The sequence below is a fragment of the Papaver somniferum genome, unplaced genomic scaffold, assembly GCF_003573695.1.
Source record: "Papaver somniferum cultivar HN1 unplaced genomic scaffold, ASM357369v1 unplaced-scaffold_115, whole genome shotgun sequence".
Lineage (NCBI taxonomy): Eukaryota > Viridiplantae > Streptophyta > Magnoliopsida > Ranunculales > Papaveraceae > Papaver > Papaver somniferum.
Window position 1 is genome coordinate 154,547 of NW_020620492.1, and position 19,966 is coordinate 174,512.

Here is a 19,966-nt window from a genome sequence, read left to right on the forward strand (position 1 = left end):
CTACTTCTACTACTAAAAATCACCACCAACGCCACCAGTGCTACTGCTAGTACAAGTCACCACCACCACCATCACCGATAGTACTACCCGTTCATATTACTCGTACCAGCCTCATCTACCACCACTATCTAGTACCTGGTCCATACTAAGAAAAAAGATACTACCACCATCATCTCCATTTCCTGCTCATTACTATTAAAAATCGCTGCATTCACCATCCCCGACACCCGCCCAATCCTACATCATAGAGATCGAAATATAACCGCTATATACCCAAGGAAGACTTAAATTGAGGGTTGACCTGTAGCACATAAAAAAAATCATAAAGAGAAAATTAAAGAATAGGACAATTATAAATCAGTTCAATGCGTTAAAAATCAATTGTAGTAGGCTAAAGAAATTGACTTAGAAGACTCGCCAATGCCTAAAAATGGCCAGCACTTGATAACAATCTGAGTGAAGGTTTAAAGTTTAAACAAATGAGTATATAAAGCTATTAAGACGTAAATAAAGTACATAGTTCATGACTATTATCGAGTACAGAATACACAAAAACTAGACTTATTGACTACTACTTTTCTTGTTACAGATGCAAACTTAGAAACATAAAAAGTAGGAATTTATAGGGACATTCAAGTTGAAAAGTTTTGGGATTTAGAAAAACCGATCTACAAATATTTCTCCAAACAAGATCAACCCCAAAACCTTAATAAGACATAACATCGCGACCAATGCTCAATAAAGACGTGAAACCTTAACTTAAAAAAAAAAAATTAAAAATTAAAACAAAAATTCTAACTGGGAATAGATACCCAATATTAATAATTACAAATCAAATCAGATAGAAGTGATAGAGATGTTATACCTGTAGATCCAACTTATCTTGAAAGTCTTCTACATCAAATAAACACAAAATAATTAAAACCCTAACATCAAAGAAATTGAAAAAAAAATATAAAATCCAATTTGTAAAAACCATTTACCTGATGAAATTTGAAAATGACAATTGTTGATTAAGAACTCCACCTGCACCTGAAAGTCTTATACAGAAAACATAATTACTAAATTGAATAAATAACAGAAAATTAGATTGGTAACGAAAATAGATTTATAAAACCCTATCGAAGCAGTAAAATCACATCTTTACTTGATGCAGTTGGAATTTCAGATCTAAAACTTGAAGATTAATCATATCTTTACTTGATGCAGTTGGAGTTTCAGCTCTAAAACCTGAAGAATGAGATGGGGAATTTCAGTAAAAGAATCAGGAGAAGGGTATTCTCTCTCCTTTTGTATATATTTTGCTAATCCAATATGATCTCGGCTGAAATATGTTGGATTTTTTTTTTGCCTTGAATAACGGAGTTTTAATTCTGCTTTCGCCGAAATCGGGTATTCTCTCTCCTTTTACTCTACTCAGCATGTCCCTTTCCATATGTTGCATTTTAATTCTTTCCATATTTTGAAACATTGAGGACAATGTTTAGTTTAGGTTTGGGGGTATAGAGTAGATACCACGATAATATGCTATAATTGAAAACGAACTCCTTCTTCTTTTTGAAAAAATTGAAAAATTCCAAAAAATTAAAAAATTGAAAATCAAAATTAAAAATTAAAAAATAAAAAAAAAACATAAAAAATGGAGCTCATTTACCTTGAAATGTTGACTCTTGTGCAAATATGTATTTTTATTAGGAGTCTTAGTCTAGATATTTAGGCACCCTGATTCTAGCACAATTCACATAGTGATAAGAAATTTGCACGCGCACGATCTACCAATACATGTATGGCCTCGATCTTCAAGGTGTTTGATAGGAAGTTACGATTGCCAATCACTTTAGAATACTGAACGAAACTTGACTAGCTTGTTCTTTGGTTGGTTGGGATAGAAGGTGGAGGTTACATTAAGAAAGACAACCATCGAATTTAACTGGGTGCATCAAAAAGGGCTACCTCTTGCAAAGTGTCATGTAATTTTTGTTTCCTTTTGTATTTGTATCAAAAGTGTTTTCTTTTGCAAAAAAAAAAAAAAAAAAAAAAAAAAAAAGATGTATATATTTAGAAACAAAAAAAAAAAAAAAAAAAAGAGAAAAAAAAATAATATATCAGAAAAATACAAAAAAATCAAGTATTTATCAATTCCATCATCTCTTGTTCCAAAAATAAAAAGAGAATAGTCAATGTAAATAAGAGTCATGTAAAGAGTCATTTTGTTGTTTTTTGTAATAAGCAAGGAGGGTGTATGTCATTGATGTACAACGCGAGTAATTGTGAAATACCTCCAACTCATTCACAATTCTCGTAAAGTCCGGACAGCTAGCTAGATTTCGACCTTGGTTCTTAGCCTGAGAAACTATCTCTTGGTGATTAGTAGTCATAACTTCAGATCTTTCTTTACACATGTGTAGATACACTTTACACTCTTATGACATGTCTTTTTTTGTTATCAGTGCTAGGATTGTGCCTTCGATAGCTAGATTGACATCTCCATTTTGCTGTGAGCTTAAACTGTTTTGCACATGTCACATTTGATGGAATCTGAGCTTATATTTTGACCTAGAACTTTGTAGGTACGTTCTAAGCAAACCTTCACGAGACTTCAACTCGTCCACTAGGGACACTTAGTGGTTTAAAAGGCTTAGTGCATACGCTAAATGCATTCGAGAGACCAGCGACAGTGGTATAGTTAGGATCTCCTTAGTTTTGTTTTACTTGAGGACAAGTAAAATTCAGGTTTGGGGGTATTTGATGAGTGCCAAATATTGTATATATCTATCCCTTTTTGTTGGCATTTAACTCATCTTTTATGCATTAATTCTACATTTTATCCCATATTCTGTATTTTCATTGTTTTCAAGAATAAATATTTTTATTAATTAATTTTGCATTTTTAGGTAATAAATAAAGTTCGGATGAGTCGCGGAGCAAAAAGAGCAGAAAAGTAGTGAAAAGCCGGGAGAAATCACGGAAGGAAACTGCGAAGAATGGTGCGCACAACCTCATTTTCTACACACAAAAACGCCTCCGTTCTCAGCAATCAGATCAGTTCTCAGAAGCATCCGACGGTCGCTCCTTCATAGAGCATCAAAATCTGAAGTCTCTGCCGAGCACCACAGCGCTGAAATTCCAAGCCTTCAGATTAGATGGTAGTTGAATCCAACGGTTGCTCCCTTGCTGTTCATCAAAGTTTGATATCTCCGCCTTACACTACAACACCTAACCTAATCTAGCACCGTTAGGTTCGTTGTATCCCTTCATCCGACGGTCGCTCCTCGCTTGCCTCCGCATCACCGTCCGATCTACCTACCATCTTCGCATCTCGCGGCTTATCCTCGCTGATCATCGAAAATTGATGCACTCGCCTCACACCCAAGTGCCCAACACCTATACCCAAAACAAACACCCCCTAATCTCTTCCCCATCGTTTTTCTTCTTCTCCTCCTTCCCTAGCAGCAACTCCACCAACCCTGCCGACACCACCATACCACCTCCGTCATCATCCTACACGTGATTGAAAGCTTCCCCCATCATTCTAGCCCTTTATCCCATCAACTTATTACCTAACCTAAACCCTAGGTTATGGGTTGATGGATTAACGTGTGCTAGAGAAGCAATTGATGCATGGAGGTGATACAGGAGAACAAGTGGAAGCATGGGTCGAAGATGGAATGGTCTCATCACATCAAATCAGGTTACAAAATCGATCCCTAGGTCACTGTTGAAAATTAGGGTTCTGCTTACATTTTTTGTATAAATAGAAGAGATGGGTATGGTGTAGAAGCTGTTCTTGGACTAGCCAAGTTACCAATTAGGTTTAATTTTAGTTTTTGGTTCCAATTTTAATTGCACTGTTAATTTTTAGGGTTCTTGTTTGGCAATTTTAATTCTCTGTTTAGTAGTTCAAATATTTGTTATGTTCTTGTTAATTTCATGTTTTAATTTCCTGTTTAATTTTAATTTGTCATGTTAGTTCACTGTTGTTGCTCACTGTTAGTTAAATGTTCACTGTTATGTGTATTTCACTGTTAGTTTGATGGAATGCTAGGCTAGATACCTTTGAAGCTTTGATTTGATTGTGCAATGGAAGAAATCAGTGCTCATAGCAAGCTGATTATCTTGCCATTCCTTTTGTATGCTTAGGATGCAATGTGCTGATTGTGCAATGGAAGAAATCAGTGCTCATAGCAAGCTGATTATCTTGCCATTCCATTTTTGTTTGCTTGTATTCTTGCCTTAGTTTTGCTCACTTTCAGTTTCTCCTCATCCTTGCCCTTGGCATTAGGCCTTGGTTCATTTATCTTGTTCACACTGTTTTCTTCATTGTCATCTTTGCTTGATGTTATCTTGTTGTTTACTGCATTGCTTGTGCAGCTGTCTAGTCTTTCCATTGCTTGTGCAGCTGTTTAGTTTTCTTTTGCTGTTTAGTTTTTCCATTGCTTTTGCCCTGTTGTTGTTTCCCTACCCTGCTACTCATTGCTTGTGCAGCTGCCTTTTTGCACTGCTGCATTGCATTCCCTGCTGTGCAGTACTGCTACCTGGTGCTGCCAGTTCTTCCCTGCTGTTGCTGTTGCTTTTGCCCTGCAGCTGTCTCCTTGCACTTGCCTTGCTGCATTGCACTGCTGCATTGCATTGTTTTCTTCCCCTGCTGCTACTACTTGCACTGCTTGTGCAGCTGCTGTGCAGCTCTTGCTCCTGCTGCTGCTACTACCTGCTGTGCATTGCTTCTGTTAGCCCAAGGCCCAAAAGACCAAAAGCCCAGGTTTAATCCCAAGCTCAGTTCACTACACTGAGCCCAAGCCTAAGTCCAAGGCAAAGCCTAGTTCACTGCTAGGACAAAAGGTCAAGCCCAGTCCATTATAACTGTTAGTTCAAAAACTCTGAGCCCAAAGCATCAGTTCACATTACAGAGCCCAATTCATTCAAAGGGCAATCAAACCCATTAGTACTCAAAGCCCAATTTAAGCCAAAAGGCTTCATAGCCCAATAGCAACTAGAACCCAAAATAGCTAGAACACTACAAAACACTCCCGATCTCTGTGGATCGACCCGTACTTGCACGAGATACAACCGACGACCGTGCACTTGCGGTATTACTGTAGGCCCGCGTTTCATTGCGCTTAATTTTTATACACGTTTCCGGGCCCACCAGAACTCAGGTATCTTCAGTCCTTATTCGAAAAATATTTTAGTACCGCTTCTGGGCAAGTAGTGAACTTACAAAAATCTGCAATCTTCTTTAACAAAAAACTTCCAAGGCAAATGTGCAATCAATATGCTGAGATACTTCAAATGAAAACTATAGGCTTAAGGGAGAAATATTTGGTCCTTCCTTTATTCATGTCTCGCTCTAGAATACAAAATTGTTCATTTCTTCTCGATCAAACGCAAGCTAAGTTACAAGGCTGGGAATAGGGGTGTCAATGGAAGAATATCCGTCTGATATTTGGAAATCCTTATCCGATAGGTTAAGCGCTATCGGATATTCGATATTCGATATCCGATAATATCCTGTAGGATATCAAAATCAGATATCGATTCCGATAGGCTAAGCTATCGGATATTTATCCGATAATATCGGGTTCCGATAAAAAATGTTAAAAACCCTATAAAACATGTTCATAATTGAAATTTAAATTTAATTTCTCAAACATTTCATATCGGATATTTTTCCTTACTCATCTACTCGACTCTAATATGGTTAGGGTAAATCACAAATAAGTCCTTGTTCTATCAGATATCGGATATTAACAATTCGGATGGAGCCTAATCCGATTTCGATATATTAAGAAAGAAATATCTGATAGAATATCCGATCCGATATCTGATATCCGATAAAACGGATAAAGTCCTATAGGATCTCAAATACTCGGAAATGGATTCCGGATATCGGACAAATATTGACAGGCCTAGCTGGGAAGGAAAAAATGCTCTCTCAAGCAGCTAAAAGTACTCAACTTCAGAGTGTGCTAGGAACCATGCCACTTTATCCAATGCATTGTCTAAAGCTTCCCCACCAAACTATCAATGCTTTGGATATAAAGTTCAACAAAATTACTGGTGGAATCATAGTGCTTCTACACAGACCAGGCACTCCAACTATTGGCCAGGCTTATGTCTTCCGAAACGATATGGAGGTTTCGGTTTTAAAAATTTATCAGTCTACAGTTATGCACTATTAACTAAAATGGCATGGCAATTATTACATAATCAAGATTTTCTTTTTGTATGAAGACCTGTTATCATATACTCCCAAGCCAGGAACGTCGTGTGTCTGGCAATAATTAAAGATTCCATATAAATTTATACATTTTCTTTGGAAGATTCTCCATGACATTTTTCCAGTTCGAACAATAATTTTCAGGCTCCGCTCTCAGCAAGATCAAATTTGCTCACTGTGCAGGCTCCAGAGATGACAATTCACATATTTCTGCAGTGTTCGGTAGCAAGTTGATTACATATTTTTGTCTAGACTAAATTTTCTCCTCACCTAATTACCATAATTAGTGGGTACAACACAGTTAGAGATTGGATTATCAAGTGGGAAGATAAAACAAGTTGCATCCAGTTCTAGAATCATAACACTATACATTATATTACATACATCATGTGGGCTTTATGAAAACATAGATGTGATAGGATCTTCCATCATAGTAACCCAAATCCACTTTGCATCATTAAGAATATAAAGCTATATAGTCATTAATTGGCATCATCTTCATTTAGACGGTCTCTTTACTCATGCTGTTTTGCAGAGAAGGTCAACTATCTTACCTCATTAGCAACCACCACCAGAGGATTAATTTAAATTTAATATTGATGCTTCTCTGTTGCTTAATCATACTATTGCTGGAATTTCCATTCTACTTCGAGATCATGCAGGGAGATTCGTGGAAGCCATGGTACTCTTTCAACATGCCAGAAATATAACTCAAGCTGAAGCGTGGAGAATTCTACATGCTATGCAATAGGAAAATCAACTTCAATACGAGAAAGTAATTAATATTTGAGAACGATAACCTTCTGGTAGTGAATCTCCATCAGAAGCAAAAGATTTCTCCTTCCTGACAAGATGATTGTATACTTAATCAATGTATCAATTTATCGAGTCAGAACCCTTGCTGGTCTTGTTTACACGTACATAGAGTTTGTACGTAACAGAGTTGTAGATAAAATGGCCAAGCATATAAGGAAAAATAATTTATCCAGAATTTGGTGGGTAGTTCGTCCTTTGGAGTTCTGAGCAGACTTAGCAGCTGACTATGTATGCACCAGTGTATAATAATTAATTGTACTTTGTCAGAAAAAAATAAAAATAAAAAAAATATCATCATTGAGAAAATAAAAAGTTGAAAAATACGGTATCATCATTGAGAAAATAAAAACCAAATCTCAATTTCCCATCCCAAAACCCATTAAACCAATTTAGGTCAGCAGCCTCGTTAGTTCTCTACACTGTGAAATCAAAAAGATTCGAGGGACGATCTGTAGATTAAGCAAACGAAGAAGAAGATGAAGAAACTGGTGTTGTAAGGAGAAGAAGAAAAATTTGTAAATCTAAGTTGGTTTGGGTATGAGCAAATTCGGAACTGGCGTTTTCTTTACTAAGTTTCCATCAGTATGGTGATCTTGCTTACAGTTTTCAGTTTTTCATAACTGGTTTCGGTGAGTCAATTGTTTTCAACCTTCGACCATCATTTTTGGGTTGATTGTTTCTGGATCTTGACAGTGCAGAAAATAGAAATTGCTGGGAAAAATCAAAATTATCTCGGAAGTATCAGAAACCGGATGGAAATATTCGAAGAACTTACCCGTATCAACGCAGAATAACAACATCAATCATCTACCTAAGCAGGCAGCTGAACCAATTGAAGAATTGTGAAATGTGGAGAAGAATCGGGGATCTACAAGGAGGATCTTCAATCATCCAATTTCACTGTAAGGTGATTATTCTTTGCAGTTATTACATATTAAAGAGTGAAACTCTTTTTTTTTTCTTTACTAGAAATTGTTGGCCCTTTTCAAGTAAGGTTTTCCAAGCTGCCTACTCTAACAGTTGCTGTTGGACCAACTATTCCGAGGGATTTACAAAAGGTTTGCGGCTTCTGAACAGCGCAGACTTCATTTGTAGAGGTTAGTGTTTCTGGCACAGGAGAACATGTGCTTGTAGCTGCAGGAGAGGTTCATCTCGAGTGATGCATACAGGATTTGAGAGAGAGGTTTGCAAGGGTTAATCTGAATGTCTCAAAACCTGTCTCCTATAAAGAGACCATTGAAGGGGACGGATCCAATTTCCTAGATAATCTCAAGGTCTTGACTGGTAGCTTAGTTTGTGTTGAAAGACAACCCCTGGCAGTGGATATCTTGTTTGGTTGCAGGTTGTAAAGCTTCTGCCAGCACTTACAAAGTTGGTTGACGGATCTACTTGGAGAACCTGGGGTAGAGAAACAACAAACCGTTTGCAACACTTAGAGAATAGAATTCAGTATTACATGATAGTCTAGTCGAAGCACTTAGAGAATGGAAGATGGATGTTTGTGCAGGATCATGCTGCGAGTTAAAAAGTCAACAAGGATAATTCTGACAAAAGTAGAAATGTGTGGCTTCAGTTGCTGAGTCTCAAGAGCAGTGATCTATCTGGGTTTCAGCTTGCTATTGGAGTTGGACCATTATGTGATAAATCACTACCCCAGTCGTCAATAATTCTGCTTGCTGGTTCAAAAACTCCAACAAACTCATTGATTTCAAGGTCTGTATTGCACTCAAGTCTTCGTATTTTTAAAGACATTTTTTTTCCTGATAAAAAATATTCATTTGGTTGATGGAATTGCTAACAACTAGATGTTGTTGATTAGTTTTCTATTTTGTTGTATCGTGAAAATCAAGATGTTATTTTTCAGTTAACGCATACCATTTGTGTCTTGTTCATGGGTGGAGCACCCGATTTGTCCATTAGCTACTAACTAATGGAATTTAAAGAGTCTCAGTCTCTAATGCTGCTGCTCATAATAAACTTCTGTTGCTCACATATTCATTTCGATTTTATTTTCAATTAGAAAATTATGCAATTATTAGTTCATTGTATAGAATACTTGGAAATCGATCACAGCTATACCAGCACCTTTTACTAGCATAACTGACTTATAGAGAATTTAGTGATCTTATTTTAATGTCTGCTGGGTCTTTCCCATTATTTTGGTTGATTAACTTGTTGTTGTCTTGATAGGGGGGGATGCCATGCAAGTTTTGAGTACGGGCGCTATGGGTACCGAACTAAAGTAGTTGCAGAAAAGAAGATAAGGTTTGTATTTTTGATGATGAGTACCAACAATTGTAGATACTGCTTTTTAAGGCCTTCTTATATTGTTTGAAGCTGATTTTTTTGTTCATTTTACTCTGGCAGTGCAGTTTAGGGGGCAGAGTCAACTGTAATAATGCCATCTGGCTTGTGCTGGTAAAGAAGGGTGGGCATATAATAACAGCTACAGACTGCTATAGGAAGACTGGTATGTGTTCCTTATTTCTCGTACTTATTTTGTGTTGGATCCTGCTTGTGCTGATGCACATAGAGACGACATGCTTCATAAATCGAGACACTAGTTTGTATCAAGATATATACTCGATGATGAACTTGTGTTGTCCATTCCATATATGACTAGATTTCAAGGACACCCCTTTCATGTAATGGATGTCATTTAAAAGACCTTTGGATATAATACCAACAAACAACAAAAGATAGATAGGTTGAAATGAACTTTTTTTAAGGTATCAACTTTCATTAGAACCATTGGTGCAGGAGTTCGGTTTATAACTCTGGTTCAAGTCATGGTTTGATTTTCCAAATTAGAACAACAAAATCCTCCAAATTCATTTAGTTAGTTCATAAAACCTGAAAATTATTTTCTGTGTTTGGAAGGAAATTCTGTGATTCTGTCCATTCACAGCATTATGTACTCTAGAAATACTTGCTGTAATTCTGTATGTTGAAGCTCATTTCCGATTATCTTAACTTGTGAAGACCTGTTGTTGAACTTTGTTTGAAACTAGGCTGCATTTGAAAACTTTATCCTGGAGCCGTTCTTAGCTTCTCGTTTTACATTTGATGGCTCATCAGTTAGCCATTCAAAACAAACTTGTGTCTTAAATGAAGGAAATGAATCTACTGCGTTAAAACATCATTATCCACTACAAAATTGATGATATCGACTTGAAACTTATCTAAGCCTCCTCAAGTTTTAATGATCAAAACAATGTGACCAACAGCCATCAGCTGTCCAACCTATAATGGTAGACCTAGTTATAGTTTTTTCCTATTAGTACTAAGAAACAAAAGTGACGATGAACAACAAGAAGAAGAAATACTAGTGAAGGGAAAACATAGGGGATTATGATCATTAGTTTGTCGCAAGTATGTTCAGTATTTTGTGTGGATCACTGGTGATTGTATGTAGGTTGGATCATTCTAACTAGCGCACGTACTTCACCAACCATTCTAGGCTTTGTATGTACCTGAGCACCTCATCATGGTAACTTAGTAGTTAATCCATCAAGTTAGATCAAGCGTAGTTTAAAACCCAAGACTTACCTCCTTAGGCCGTCTACTATGATGTCTAATCTTAATAATTTATTTTAATTGCAGGCTCTGCATCATGTCTTTCCACTGGATTATGTTACGATATGTAAACTTCAAAGTAAGCCGGAAGGAGTTGCGAATCAGGCAACTGCACATAAACTGCTTGATTAGATGGCTAGTGATGGATATGTGGAAGCCAAGAACAAACCAAGCCTAGGTAACATTATCAACTTCTTGAACCAAGATTGGACAGTTCCATCAATGAAGCGTGTAATTGTAAAATATAACATCACAACAATAATCATATGAATTTTTTTCTTAGGTGAATGTGTCGTTCCATCTGAATTGACTGACAGGAAGTTACTTGAGGTCAAGGATGCTTTGGGGATACAGTTATCGGTAAAATTAATAAGTCGTATTATGATTTTGCCTTGTTCTTGATTCTGTGGTTGAATTAAACATTTCATTCTAATTTCTTGTCTCAAACAGGCAATGAGATAATCAACCTCAAAAAATATCAACCTCTGGTGGTCGCCACTCTGTTGGTTCTGATCTTACAAGAACTCGAGAAAGATCAGTTGACATTCATCAGAATGGATCATCTAGAATTCAGGAGCAACTTGGAAACAACACACCCATCCGCAGAAATGAGGTTTAACTCCTTCTCTGTTTGTTTGAGGTTTAACTCCTTCTCTGCTTGTTTCATGTTCTGCTTATATATTAAAACTCTTCTTGTACACCTACCTTTATAACTTTATTTATCATGTGTTTTGATATTCAGCCAGCAGCTTCATGGGAGAGTGGTGTACCAGGGAATTATAAGCGTAATGGTGTGGATGGGAGAGGATTCATTAACTTTGGTAAGGGTGATGACACCCTCAGGAAATGCGCTCCAGGAAAACTAGCACGGTATATATCTGGTCCTAAACGAATATTCTTCATTGTTTATCATATTACTTTCCAACTTGAATTCCCTGGTTTCAACTTGGTTAAGGTCTATACTAGGAAATTGTTCTATCTAATCATAATCATATCAAGTCTGATTCCTTATCTGAACATCTCTATACTTATACAAAAATGGAACTGGGAATTTCCTCTTGTTTATAGTCGTTATGCTACCATTAGAGAAGCTAAAGGAGTATTCGATCTCTATATGAAGGCAATAGAAAGATCTCATATGCTTGATAAATTATGCGAAAGACAGAAATTATATGAAGAGAATAGAAAGATCTACAGAAATTATATGAAGAGAATAGAAAGATCTCACTAATAATCATTTTCTTAGTTTTAAGGCGCCAAGTGCAAACCAACAATGGTTTTGTGTGTATAATTTTGGTCTTTTTGCGTCTGGATTCTTTGGTATAATTTAGGGGTTGGGGTTTTAGGATAGTTACACGCCCAATATTTACTAGTTTACTCTTGTTTGATGTTTACCATCGACTACCAGCAATGGTGCAAGGCAACTATTGCTTGTTGCTTGATTTACCATAGATAGGAGTTGGCCTTAGCTGGTGGTCAATGGTAAACATCAAACAAGAGTACCATAGTAAAAATTGAGATGTAATTATCCTAAAACCCTAACTGAGTGTTAAACTTAAACTATCACATTCCAAACAAAAACTATTCACGCAAAAAAAGTTCCTTCTAGGTCTGGACGTTGAGCCCCAAGATGAAATCCCAGTAGAAAATGCAAAATTCAGGTTCACTAAACAAGGAGATATGGAAGAAGTTGTTATGAAACCTTTCTATTGTCTTCATGTAAGAAGAAGAACTGTTATGAAATCTAAGTGGTTTTATTTGGGTAACAGTATGAGTGGACTCGGAGATTGGGTTTTCATAAGGATTCACAGTGGATTGTGGGCTAGGATTGACACTCCACTAACCCTGTGTTGTTTACCGTTTTCTGGCCATTAACATCATTGTCCTTGTGTTTACTGGGTTTGCCTATACCAGCTTCCTTAATTGATTACTTTCAAGCTTTATGTGCTTGTTTTCTTGATATTGCTAGAACATGTGTATATCTGAAGTTAAAGGATTTTAAATGAATGGTTTTTGTAAGCTTATTTACTGAGAAAGCATCATTGGCAGGTGATTCAAAATGTGGGTATTGTAAGTTATTGGTTCATGCTGTCCTTAATGATGACTGCTTTATATGTTCATTCTGCTCTTAATTGATTTCTGATGTCTTAGCTTTTTCATATGTTGGTAGTCATGATCTTGCAAAAACATGTGCGAACAGCTAGTTACACGCTAAATTGATGTGGTTTATGGTTAGTTTTATATCTATAGGATATTGCTCGTAGAGGTTCTGAATTTGTGCTGTAACATAATTAACTGCCTCGTACCTTTGTGATGTCTGTGAGTCTTTCTAATGTGGATTCAGGAGAAGCTACCCCTGAGAGAGTACATAAAGGTTAGGGGACCTCGTTGTAAATGGGCTGGAAGGACAAGTTACCGAGGCTAATGCACGGAAATAAGCAAAGTTATTAGAGGGGAGACGTGGAAGTGCTCAGCTTTAAATATTCATACACACAGCATCAGATATGGCGAGAGATAAACACTGGGTTGGGTCCTATTGTAACTTAATCAATTGGCAGAGGCTAGGAATGGTAAGCAATTTGCACCAATTTTACAAAGATGAAAAGGAAAATATTCTTCAAAAAGTAAAATAAAGAGAAAACTACACAAATCCTCAGTGAACATATGTTTTTTCCATTACAATAAACAAGATAACCCAATGAGAGTAATGATACCTAATAATATAAAGAATATCTCAAATTCATGATTCACCTGATCAGCAGCTTGCCATAGTAATACAAGAATACATGGCGATTTTTCGTTATGATCCGTCCTACTAATATTTCCATCAATTCTTTCCTTGTACAGATTAAAACTCCCCCCTGAACCCAGTGTAGCTCTATATATATGAACCTCCTCCTCCTCTAGAATACTTCCTTCTTGTTCTTGTTGATTCTTGTTTCGGTAAAGATATTTTAGTACTACCTCATGAGAATCAACAAGGTATAAGTTACCAGTAGTTTCCAAGTTCAATGTTAGTGGAGTACTTACTGAACCCGCAATCTCATCTGACACTACCTTCAAAATCTCTTCAGTTCGATATCCCTGATGAAGAGAATCCATATTGCATATAGCAACTAAACCATCCTGTCCAACTGATAACATATAATTACCAGAGATTAGAACAACTCCAGCTTTTAACTTATGACCTCCCAGAATTGTATCAGTCGGATGGTCAAAACTTTCCCAAACAATTTGAGATTCCGAACCATACAATACAAAGTTTCCATCATCATGCATCTTTGCATATGCAGCTGGTTCAGGTACATCGGGTAACAAGAGATAATCTTTATTATCTGGTATTATACATAGCACTAACTTTCCTTGGTCAGTGAAGATAATCGAAGACGGTTTGTGCAGTAGAAGATCCTTACAGTTAGCGGTCCAAACTAGAGTTTTTCGGGGTGATTTAACAAACCATGTAACAACAACGTATCGGTCACTACAATTGCACGAGGAACTTGTACACGGTAACAGGTAGAAACCAAAAGCAATATTACTCGAGGAAGAAAGCCAATAAGGACTAGCATCATTAGAAGAAATAGATGAACCTCCTGTAATGTTGCTGATCAAAGTATCATTCTTAGAAGTAGAGAGAGATGAACATGTTGCTATGTTGCTGAACTGAGTATCACTCAAAGAAAATAATTCAATAACTAGTACTAGTAAAAAAGGAGAATCACTAGTGGAAAATGGATTTTTAACCACTTCCTGGTTTTCACGAATACAACCGTTGCCGGACAGCTATAACTATAGGTGTTGCGAGTCACAGTTGTAAAAATACAGTGCTCTAATTAGAGACTGAAAACGTCTGTGAGAGTAACTTCTATTAGCCTCTCTCTTATCTTTATCTCGATCTGCATTACTCCTTCGGCCGCCTTCCTTCCCTTCTTCCTTTACTTCTCTCTCTCTCAACTTATTCGTTTTAGTCGATTTCTTTTCTCAATCATAGCTTATGAATCAGTATTAGGTTTTGCTTTCTCTTCTTCTTCAAGGATATCATCACAAATAAAACTCTCATATTATCTTGTGAGAAGAAATTTAGGGTTCTTAAGAGATTTCTCTATTTCTTGAGGTTAGTTTTCAATAATGGATAGATTTCGCGTTATCGGTTTTATTTAGTTTCTGTTTCTGATTCTTAGATTTGGGTTTTTTGATGGTCTTTTGAGACTGAGCTTGTTGTGGGATTTTTCCAAACCCTAGAAATGAGAAATTTTTCTAATGAAATTGATGTAGTTTTGGTATTTTGAGATTGATTTTGATAGAAAGCTAATTTTTCTGTGAAATTGATAATAATTTTGGAATTTTGGAAGTTTACATCTTCCGAGTTAAATTGATTTTTGATTTATAATATTAATTTAGTTTTTGGTTTTTTCCTCAAAGCCCTGGAAATTGGATTTTTTTTTCGATTTCTTGTATAGTATGTATGAGGTTATAAGGAGGTTAAATTTGAAGCTTCAAAGTTTTGAGGCTAATTTGAATGTTTTGGAATGGTGCAGGTTGGATGTTAGAACACACGGTTCTGGAGGGTCTTTGTGATTTCAGTAACATGGAGGGTCTTACCAAGATAAAATACATTATTGATTTCTTTTAGGTTACATATATTTTCATAGCTTAAAAACTTTTAATGATTACTGGGTTTCTTTATCTTTTCAATTAGGTTGATGGAACAACCCAAGTCTACATGGGTGAAGCAAAAAGTTAAATTTCCAAAGAAATTAGATTGGCAGAAAAAGTTTCATGTGAAAAATTAGACCGGGTTAGTCATTTTTTTTTTGTATATCCAAAATCTAAATGGAATACTTTGTCGTTCATAGTGAATTTCATGTTTTTTCTGTTGTATAGATACTTAATGATGAAATACTTTTGCCATGCAGAATAGCTTAAATGACATGTTTGGATCCTAGTGGAGCAAGGAAGAGCTTAAACGCTTTATGAAGCATATTGTATGAGAAAGACTGGGAGTCTGGGAAGGTTTGCGGGCTTCTAAAAGTTTATTTCTACGTCCCAGTGAAGTGCTTAACATGTTTGTATTCATATCCATTGTTTTGTGTTGTATGTGTGTATTCAAACATCTTATATTTCAAGTTAGAAAATAAGGTTATTTTTTCTCATTATGTCTTACTGGTTCATTTGGATTGTGTCATGTAGTTTAAGAATTTCTCATATGAAGTTGGAAAATGCACAAGAAGCTTGTCAATTGCTTGAGATGATACTGTATACTTTCTAAAATTAATGTGCTAAACTCCAAAGTCCTACTTTGGTCGAGTGATGCTGGACCATAAATAACTAGGATTTAGAGTATCTTTATGTTGAATTCTTAACAAGGAAACCCCAGTTTGAATAAGTTCTTGAAACTCTTTGCAGGAAGTTTTTTTTATTACTGAATAGTGAATTCTATTTTTAGTTGTGTTTCTGCTAAAAACTCTTCTTTATTCTACGTTATGTGTGAACCGAAACCTAGTTTTCATCTTAATTGTTGTTCTGCCATAATGGAGGAATATAATCCATCCTCATTCGGCTATTCTTATAAAAGTTTGTCCAATGTCACAGCATTGGGTGCTGTCCTGCGCATTGTCGTGATGTGTTAAGAGGGTCGACCCCAGCCAAACTACGTACGTCAAGCTAAACATATGGCTTACAGTTTGCATTCCTAGAGATGATATTTATGCATCCTATCCTAAAAACTTCCACTGAATTGATCTTTTTCACGACACTGTTGATCTTCCGAAGAGCATCTTAGTTTATCTTGAATTTTGAGCATTTTTGTTTTTGTAGTACGTAAGTGTGCATCAAAGAGAAATTAGTAAAACTAAGAATGAATTGGATTGTAGATTGCACCACAATCCAACCAAGCTTTTGTCCCTGAAGAAAAAAATTCAGATCAATTCTCTGGTTTCTCATCAACCATGGAAAGTGATAGGAATATGGGTGAAATTCATGTTACAGCTCCTTTACAAAGGGGGTAATCATTATGGTTCACATAAAACACCAACTTCCATATAGGTAAGACTTGTTCCCCTTCAATCTGCACATCAACATATTTATAGGATAAGGAACCTTTCATGTGCGAACAAAATGTCTTATGTGGTGTTTCTTTAGCAAGACTAGTGACCTGAAAGGACGTTCTACGTAAGGTCATTGGACAACTGAAGAGGTAACTTCATGACTCATTAATGCCTATGCTTATTATATAAACTTGTACCGTATTTGTCTGGCTCAGTTCAAAAAATTTTCATGTACTTTTATGATTTTTGAACTTTGTCATATGACAATATTGTTGTGTCTGTGCAGCTGAATGCATAAAGGTCGAACAGATGTACAGTGCCTATGCCGGTGGAAGACGGTCTTGATGTTAGAGATTGTTAAAGGTCCTTGGTCGAAATTTTACATGGAGAAATTTTGCATATGAAGCACAGAGGATATTGATAAATCCAAAGATGATGTTGTAAGTAATTCAACTTGTACTTGGTTCTTAGATGATCCAGAATTTGAAGTTGCTGCGTATATGTTCAATAAGCGGGACTCTAAATTTTTTTGTTCTGCCCTGTACCAGTTATATATGAATATCATGTTATAATTTTCTATTTCGTTCTTGACTGATAGTATAGGCTAGAATTGAGCATTATCTTTTTCCTGTGGTAGAATCTGGATTATACCTCTTCGTGGTTGAGTTGCTGTAGTTCTTTTGTCCATGAACTTCATTTCCGTTAGACCCATTGTCATTTTCACTCTTAAATTCTAAGCCTCCTGAGTCCCTGACATGTGAATCATCAACTTAACTTTTATGTTTTTGATGTTTAAACTCAAACCCCTTTCTCCATCTTCTTTGGATAATAAGATAGGTGGTGTTGATAGGAATTTTGTTTCTTATGACTGTAACCTAAGTATTTTACTCATGGTGCATGCTTGGTGGGTGCTTTGATTGATTTTAAAGTATTTTTTGTTGGAAGCTTTTCGTTTGGATGTAGTTGGACTTTCAACATTAAAGTAGTTTAGACCCAGTAGTTTATTTCGTGGTCGGCATTCTGAAGTTGTATATTTTGACCACTTAGTTAATGCTTTTATCCTGTATAGATCGATGATGATAGGAAAGTTACCATGATTGATTTTCCACAAACGTTGTCTGATAATCATCACAATGAGCGGGTAGTATTGATTTGCATTTTTGTCGCTAGCAAATATTTGTGCTTCACTGCATTTTGTATGCTAATTAAAATTGCATTACATGTTTAATACTAACAACCATCCATGTTTCACTGCAACTGTATTGTTACATATCATCGCGCAAACTAAAAATATTACTAATCTTGACTTAAGATGGATGGCATAAGTTATTTGCATTTACATCCAAGTTTGAGCATTGTGGTGTGCTAATGTTCGTATGTTTCTTTTGTAGAAGTTCAACAACAAATGACATTCTTTGGGTGGTAGAGCTAAAACAGAAAGAACAATAGATCTGGTGCAGCTAGAAACACCACAGTCTTGCAGTTGGATGATAAAACTTGCATCTCTCACAGATTGTACAAGCCTAGCACTACAACAAAAATAGGTATTACCTTACCTACTTAACTTAAAAATTTACAAAAGTGTTTGCAAATTTTTAGAAAGATCCATTGTAGCTCCAATCAAGCTTTAGCAAATACCCATGCCTTGTCCCATGTGAACACTTATTTTGCATAACTTACAAATAAATATATCGGAATATTTATTCTAATGATAACAAACCCAGGCTCCTAAAGACATTTTAAATATTAATTTTAAGTTCAATCTCTCTCCGCTTAACATTGTTAAATGTGACTTATGTAACCAACCTAACTGCATCTGATCTGTATCTTGGATGGCTAATGAATCTAATAGTCTGGTCGATTGTTATTTACAGTGACCATTTAAGGAACTATGATGGAAAGCATGTTATGTGGAATGAACCAGAATGAGAAAGGAGGAGTTGTAGCTAGTGGTGAACTGTAAGAACAGCTACAAAGGGGAACTTCATCCAATTTCACATTTACCTGGGGTACCTTTCTTCAATATTATTTCTTTTATATTTATATGACGCAGTCTTGAGGGTTGAGTGCTAAACTGTTTGAAGATATTTGAAGTATTTTTGAGGTTTAACGTTGTTGTTAGTGCTGAAATTTTCATATTATAAACTTTTGATTCAGTTGAATCAGCTTAAGATTCAACTGAATCAAATCCTTTTTTTTATATAAAATATAATCAAAATAAACTAATGTGATCATCAGCGCCATCACTTAACTGTTGAACACAGTGGTTTTTAAAAAAAATCAAGGAATATGAGACACAGTCGTTTTTTGTGATATTACCTCCTGTACTAGGAGTGGTTTAACTTCCATTTTCCACTAGTGAAGGAGAGAATCACCAGTAGAAACTTCATGGTTTGGCGAAACAAAAGCAAGAGGATTAGAATTTTGGGGCGCAAGTACAAGTTATATGTAGATTGTTTATATGAAGGCAGTCATCACTTAATTCCTTGTATAGCTTCAAAAGTAATGTACAAGTTTGGAACTCAAAAAAGGAAATCAAATTTGAATTAGGAAACATATATACCAATAGTTCGGATTGAGCAGCAAGCCGAGAAATGGTTATATGCTTTCTTTCTTACAGCGCCATTTTTACTCAAACTTGTAAATGGCGGAGGTACAACAGAAAATGTGCCGCTGACAACAAATGATCAGTGGGAAATATCACAATCCACATATCTAAGTGCAATAATTAGTTGCCAAGTTAGAAAATGTCAAAATGACGTCTAATAGGCTAGGCCACTGACTTGGGCCCCAAATTGTTGGGCCCATAATGTTGAATTTTTCAGGCTTGGGCCACTATGGCGATAAAATTTAGTGTCTACTTTCTCAACTTTCATTTCTTGATATTTTCATTTCTCTTGCACGAACAAAGTCTTCAGGGGAACCATAATATTGGGCATACCAAAATCTTTCAAGGCATACTGAATGAAGACAAAAAAGGTCGTTGAATAGAAAAATCAGATAACCCCTTAACCCAAAATTTTTTTAATGGCAAATCTGCCCTTTACGTATTAGTGTTAATAATCTTGATTAGTGATTAAATATTTTGTTTAGTGATTATGATAATTTTCAGAATTATAAGAGTTGTTTAGATGAAAAATTTGAGGAAAAAAAATCAAAGTTTTGGTTTGGTTAAGAAGGAGAGAAAGAGAAGGAGAAAGTGAGAAAATTCTAATTCTTGATTCAATGGAGGATGAGGAGGGTCATCATTCATCTAAAAAACCTAGGAAAATACACATCAACTACAACAATGATCCAGAAATGGATGATT

General features: G+C 35.9%; 1 long non-coding RNA gene across 5 annotated transcripts; it reads left to right on the plus strand.

Annotated features, from left to right (window-relative positions):
• Positions 1 to 7,388: 7,388 nt before the first annotated feature.
• LOC113329266 lies at positions 7,389 to 13,308 on the plus strand. Of its 5 annotated transcripts, none has more exons than XR_003349777.1 (9): positions 7,389 to 7,615; positions 7,732 to 8,746; positions 9,224 to 9,298; positions 9,401 to 9,503; positions 10,637 to 10,787; positions 10,893 to 10,969; positions 11,060 to 11,222; positions 11,352 to 11,479; positions 12,954 to 13,308. It is a non-coding gene; the product is annotated as an uncharacterized LOC113329266 (long non-coding RNA). The 5 variants fall into 5 exon arrangements; XR_003349778.1 differs by having other exon boundaries at positions 7,389 to 7,568; positions 7,727 to 8,746; XR_003349779.1 differs by having other exon boundaries at positions 7,389 to 7,568.
• Positions 13,309 to 19,966: the final 6,658 nt, after the last annotated feature.